We start from the raw sequence: 7,433 nt of genomic DNA, 5'->3' as shown, positions 1-7,433 counted from the left end.
AATATATAATATATATATAGCTTCATATCTATAATTGATATATAATAGTATTATATATAGGCTATATATATACTTATATATGAAACTTGGAGTCAACTTAAGGGCGACTACCACTTTTAATCTATTAGTCATTGATGATCACCTTCATGGCTACATTTGGGGAGATCCTCGACTTAACTTATACTACATTTCTAAAAACCCCAAACTCTGACGCCCTCGTTCACACAAACTGCAGCTTCAAGGTAAAACAAGAATGGTCAAACCCTGTCAGCCAGCCAACACCCTCAAAAGCATATTCACCATCACAAAATTACTATCTCTCTAGTAGAGTTAATAACAGGTGTAGGTACAAAAGCAAGTAAAAGATAATACAAGAGTCAACTGATGAAATAATAGAGATCAAATTGATATTTCATCATCTAACATACTGAAGTACAAGTCAATGTCTGAAATGAATAAGCTGGAACTTCTCAACAAGTCTCAAATACAAATGTCTGAATAAAAGGAAATAAGACACAAATCCTTTACAACTTCTAGAATAAACTCTCAGATGTCTAACAACAATCTACAGTGGAGTTCAAAAGAAAAATATAACTAAAATAAACGGCTGAAGCTAAAGTGCATCGCCATCAACCTGCGACTCACCGGGCTCCTGGCTCGTTACCTGAAAGGGGGAGGGACAACGAGCGTCAAGGGCCGTCGTATTTTTAAGAAAAATACAGTGATAGCATATGTGTATATCCATATAGTAGCTAGTAGTCATAGCGTACCGTACCTTAGGACCTATGACCGGATAATATACGTGACATACTATAACTAGTGTAGATATATACTACTATATTTAGTTAGGATATATATATATAATCACCGATCCTATTTAGGAACTTACAACATGAGCTTAAGTACGTCGAGCGAAATAATCCAAACAAGAAAACCCTCATGTATATACCTTGTAGCTCAAATTGTAGATCCCTAATGATAAGAGGGTTTTAGTACTTAGGAAATTACAACACGAGCATAGGTACGTCGAGCATAATCCAAACAAGGAAACCCTCATGTATATACCTTATAGCTCAAATTGTAAATCCCTAAATACCAAACCCAAAATCTAATACAAGAATAATAATAAAAGAAGACAAACCCATCTCAGAACTTAAAATACCGTGTCATGTCAAAACCCACATAAGTATCATGTCCAGCCTATGTAAGTGTAAATTTCATACTCATGATTTAAACAAGTGTCCAACACATGGACTAAATGAAGTGAATGTCCAACACATGGACTGCATATAATAACTGTCCAACACATGGACTAAATGGTGAATGTCCAACACATGGACTGAAAATGATAATTGCCCAACACATGAACTGCATATAATATTTGTCCAACACATGGACTAAATGGTGAATGTCCAACACATGGACTAAAAATGATAATTGCCCAATACATGGACTGAATGAAATGTGTAAAATATCGATGAGGTATATGAAGAGATGCACATACACTAATTTTGCACGTGTCTCGGTGTTCAAATCTAAATTTGTGTCCGCAAGGTTACCACATGTGTAGGAATCACGATATACAATAAATCATAACATCAGATATACGAGAATACTCGTTAAATCATAATTTTTTTACACAAATAGCAAATACATGCACAAATAGTACGGCGATCGACCGCCGTGTCCACCGCCATCGACCGTGAAACAGGCAGAAACCCTCTACAGATTTTGTCTGCTTCGAAACAAAATTTTAAATCAACATCATGTCTTCCCATGCACAAGATCACAGATTCTACATATATGAAACACTATGAAATGGAGATTTATCATGTAAAAACATCATCAAAGTCCTACACGCATATATACACATGTTTAAAACGTTTTAAAAGCAACAAATTGTGATTTAACATATGTTTAAACGAATTTCAGATCTAGATCTTCATTAAACAAAGCGTTGGTGAGCTTTTTATAAACTGAAAATTTGATTTTTCGCATCATATGCCATAAAGATCTACCTTTATACACAAAATAATGATTTAGGCTCAATAAATCTGAAATAAAACTCAATAAAATCATACAAACAGTGAGTGTAGGGCTGGGCGAGATATTACTCGTCTCTGATGTGCTGCAAAACTCCTAAACCTGCGAGAAATTGATCCTCCTTCGACAGCACCACAAAATCCTGGTGTAAATCCTTCGAAATTCCCCCAAAATCGCCAAGAACGGAGTCTAGGGTTTGAGAGAGGAGGAGAGAGGCTAGGGTTTCTAAGATCTGATGAGAAGAGGGGTGTTTTCGGGTAGGATAGGTATATGAGCGGTCAAACCCGAAATCCGAACAAACCCGAAACTGGAAAAAAAAAACTAGAAAACAACATTTAGTATTTTGGTCATAACTTTCACGTATGACCTCGGAATGAGGTGATGTAAGACTTGTTGGAAAGCTCTTGAAGAGACCTACAACTTTCATCTTTTAAGTTTTTCCAAATTCCAACTACATCTGTGAGTAAAATGCATATATTTCTAACTGGTTGTTTTTCTCAGATTCAGGCTCGTGCACTTGTGCATGATATCACTTCTATATTCACACATATACATTGAATTGATCTCAAATCAATTCCTAGCATAGTCAAACATTAATAAATATCATATTTCATAATATAACATATTTATTATTATTTATTACAAAATATTTAAATTTTTGGGGTTTTACACCAACACACCAAATTTAGGGTGAACCCGTCATTGTTTGACCCTCCGTCGAGCCATGTAAAAAGTTCTATTTATTCAAAACCGTTAAAATTCATACGAGTGGATGAAGGATCAAACCACGATGGGTTCACCCCAAATTTGGTGTGTTTGAGTTTTAGAATATGTAGATCAAGTTCAACGGAGCGGATCATCCACAATGTAGCTCAATCAAGTGATCATCAATGACTAAGAAACTTAATGGACGTCCACTTAAGTTGACATAAGTTTTTCTATATATATATATATCATATATATATTATATATACCTATAATATATATATATCGTATCGAGAGGAGAGAAGAGAGAGAGAGAGGAATATGGGTATCGCTTGGTACCAAGTATAAATTTTGTGCTTGGTACCGTGAGGGTAGGCAATCAATCACCTCCACGGGTCATTCAAATGGAGACCACATTCACAAGATTTGTTGTTTCTGCTTCGAAACAAATTTCTAAATGCCACACATCATGTCTTCCACATGCACAACCCGATCACAATCGTCATACATATATTGAAGAGCGACTATGAAAGGCAGATTCTATCATGTAAAAACATCAATCAAAGTCCTACACGCATACGGTGATACACATGGGTTTAAAACGTTTAAAAGCAACAAAATTGTGTTTAACATATGTTTCAACGAATTTCAATCTTAGATCTTCATTAAAGCAAAGCGGTTGGTGAGCCTTTTATTAAACTGAAAATTTGATTTGCGCATCACTATGGCCATAAAGATCTTACCTATACACAAAATAATGGATTAGGGTCAAAAAATCTGAAATAAAACTCAATCAAAATCATACAAACAGCTGAGTGTTAGGGCTGGGCGAGATATTACTTCGTCTCTGATGGTGCTGCAAAACTCCTAAACCTGCGAGAAATTGATCCTCCTTCGTACACGCACCCAAAGATCCTTGGTGTAAATCCTTCGCAAATTCCCCCAAACATCGCCAAGAACGGGATCTGAGGGTTCGGAGATGGAGGAGGAGAGAGGTAGGGTTTCTAAGATCTGATGCAGAAAGGAATTGGGGGGGGGGGAGGGGGGGGCGTAGGGGGGGGGGGGGGCAGTGGTCCCATTTTTTCGGGCGGTGTAGAGTACTAGGTTATGATGAGCGGGTCAAACCCGAAATACCGAAACCAAAACCGAAACTGGAAAAAAAAAAAAACTAGAAACAACATGTTAGTATTTTGCGGTCATAACTTTCACGTAATGACCTCGGAATGACGTGATGTTAAGACTGCTTGAAAGTCTTGAAGAGACCTACAAACTTTCATCTTTTAAGCTTTTATCCAAATTCCAGACACATCTGAGTAAAAGTGCATATATTTCTAACTGGGTTGTTTTTCTCAGATCGAGGCTCGTGCGACTGTGCTATGATGATCACTTCCTATATTCACACAGTTAATTGAATTGATCCAACATCAATTCCTAGCATAGTCAAACATTAATAAATATCCATATTCATAATATTTTTAAAAACATATTTATCTATTATTTATTACGGAAACAGTATTTAATTTTTTGGGGTTGTACACCAACACACCAAATTTAGGGTGAACCCTGCATTGTTTGACCCCCGTCGAGCCAATGGTACAAAATTCTATTATTCAAAAACCGGTTAAAATTGGCATACGGAGGTGGATGGAAGGATCAAAACCACGAATGGGTTCACCCCAAATCTTGGTGTGTTTGGAGTTTTAGAATATGTAAGATTCAAGTTCAACGGAGCTGATCATCCACCAATTCTAGCCTAATCAAGTGATCATCAGATGACTAAGAACTTAGGGGGATGGACGTCCACTTAAGGTTGACATAGTTTTTCCTTAGGTATATAGTATATATATAGCTAGCTAAGATATATAATTATATATAGTATATTAGGCACTACTACTTTATATAACTACTATATATACTATAGCTATTAGGTCTAGATATACTATATATACCGTAGATAGCAACACTCCTATCAACTTAAGTTGATGGTCTACCAAAGTTCCTAAGCACACCAGTCTATTAATGATAAAGCACATTTTTATATAATACAAGGAGCCCTAGGCAATCATTGAGCTGGGTAAAAAACTTGCCCGCGCGGACACACGTTTATGTCCCATATCCACTTTTAAGTTGACACAAGTTTTCACTATCACACACACACACACACAATATAGTGTAACTAGTTATACGTATATATCATATATATATTATATAGTATATCTAGCTAGTATAATAATCATATACCTAGTATATATATGATATAATAGTATATAGAAGTAGTGCTGGTACCAAGCATAAATTTTATGCCTTGGGTAGTGATGTTGTCACATTCTCAATCCACCTCACTACCATGTGAATTATTCCGCACATTTGAATGAGTGGAGGGCGTATTTGACACATCACTACCAAACATCAACTTTTTTGTGCTTCAGGTTACCAAGCGGATACCGCATATTTCTCTCTCTCTCTCTCTCTCTCGCTGTAGCTATGAATGTATATGAGTATACTATATAGTATATAATATATATACATTATATTTAAGGTATATACACGTAAGTATATGGGAGAAAACATGGTGATACTTGTGGACCAAGCAAAAAAAGTTATTGCTTGGGTAGTGAGGTGAACATGAATGCCCTTCCACTCATTCAAATAGTTGTATAGTATATAGTATATTCAGTATTAGCCTACGTGTAATATATAGGTATTATCATATATAGTACTAGTATATAGTACTTATTTAGGTATATTATAGTAGTAGTAGTTACTATAGTATATAGTACTAGCTATTTATATAGTAGTTGCATAGTATATATATGATATATGCACGAAAAATGGCGGTGATTACTTTGGTACCAAGCACAAAAAGTTATGCTTGTAGTGAGGTGACATAATCTTCCATCATTCAAATATTGTAGTATCTCATGTGAATGTGGTCTCCATTTGAATGACCCGTGGAGGTGATTGATTGCCTACCCTCACGGTACCAAGCACAAAATTTATACTTGGTACCAAGCGATACCCATATTCCTCTCTCTCTCTCTTCTCTCCTCTCGATACGATATATATATATTATAGGTATATATAATATATATATGATATATATATATATACTTATGTGCAACTTAAGGTGAACGTCCACTAAAGTTCTTAGTTATTGATGATCACTGATTTGGGCTAACATTATAGATGATCCGCTCCGTTGAACTTGATACTACATATTCTAAAATCCCAACACACCAAATTTGGCCGGTGAACCCGTCGTGTGTTTGAACCATTCATCCATCTATCAATTTTAACTGTCTGAATATAATTTTTTACATGGCTCGACGGAGGGCAAACCACGACGGGTTCACCCCAAATTGGCATGTTGGTTTTAGTAATATGTAGATCAAGTTCAACGGAACGATCATTTCCGACAATGGTAGCTCAATCAAGGTGATCATCAATGACTAAGAAACTTTAGTGGATCGTTCACTGTAAAGTTGACATAAGTTTCTCTCTTCTCTCTCTCTCTCTCTCTCTCTCTCAATGATATATATATATAGTATATATATATGTATATGGTACTAAATATACTTATATAAGCTGTGAAAGTATAATTATATATATATATATATATATTAAAAAAGTAAAAAAACATTATTTTTTGAAGTAAAAGAATATTTAAAAAAATATAAGATTAACTAATAATTTTTTTTTAATTTGTTAAAAGAAACAAATTGCATGCGAAAAAAGTTGAGTAGTACCAAATAATTCTAACTACAAGATGTAAAATTTAAAATTCTAATCAAACAGTTGTAACTACAACTGCATGCGAGACATCTTAGTTGCATGTAACTAATAGTTGTATTGTAACTATAGTTGCAATCTACCAAACACACAATAAGTACAAAGTAACGCCGTTAAAAGAAAAAGATTGGCTTATTAACTCTCAACGGCCAAAGACCAAAGTAAAGTGATCCTCCTCTACGATGGCTCATTAATTTAAAAGACTCAAATCCAAAAAGCAAGCATCAGTTCTTTAAAAAGAAAAAAAAATTGTATATTCGTTGACATATTTGCTTATTAAATTGCCCTTGATATCAGTACTTTCAATGGCTTCTGCAGAAAAGTAAAAAGTGTAAAGAATGTTTGCATAATCGAATAGGAGCTTAATGGAAAAATTGCGATATCGCTATTAAGGGTTTATTTATATAAATTTTCTTATTCTTCTTCATCTTCCTTTTGTTGTTGTTGTTGCTGCTGCTGCTAGCGGCGATGATGATGATAACCCCTAATTTCTGATGTTTTGCTATTTAGCCCAGAAGCCATCAGTTTTCTGTCAAAAGAGCATACTGAAAATTAAAACACACATAAAGGCTACATATCCTGCAAAAATACATAAATGTGACGCAGAACTATAGAAAAAGGACTAATAATTTTATGGATAACGTTGTATCTAACCACTGAAACGGAATGTGATTCAAACCACTGAAACGGAATGTGATTAAAGACAAATTAATTATTTATTGGATAACGTTGTTTTCATGCTTGTTTTCATCTATTTTCTTTCTTTTCAAGGTAGATATTGGAGTTAGTATTGGTGAATTTGATCTGATTCTATGCAGTTGCGTTGGATTTGGTAGCAAAAGAAGAATGTGATTCAAATTTTGTTTTGTTTTTGCTTTTTAACTCTTCACCGCTTA

General features: G+C 34.8%; 1 long non-coding RNA gene across 1 annotated transcript; it reads right to left on the bottom strand.

Moving 5' to 3' along the window:
• On the bottom strand, positions 468-2,275 carry LOC109836154. The gene is made up of 2 exons (XR_002245858.1): positions 2,082-2,275; positions 468-664 (listed from the first exon to the last, which is right to left on the bottom strand). It is a non-coding gene; the product is annotated as an uncharacterized LOC109836154 (long non-coding RNA).

Source organism: Asparagus officinalis, chromosome 4 (assembly GCF_001876935.1).
Source record: "Asparagus officinalis chromosome 4, Aspof.V1, whole genome shotgun sequence".
NCBI lineage: Eukaryota > Viridiplantae > Streptophyta > Magnoliopsida > Asparagales > Asparagaceae > Asparagus > Asparagus officinalis.
Note: the sequence above shows the minus strand (reverse complement) of the source record. Positions and strands in the feature narration are given on the sequence as shown.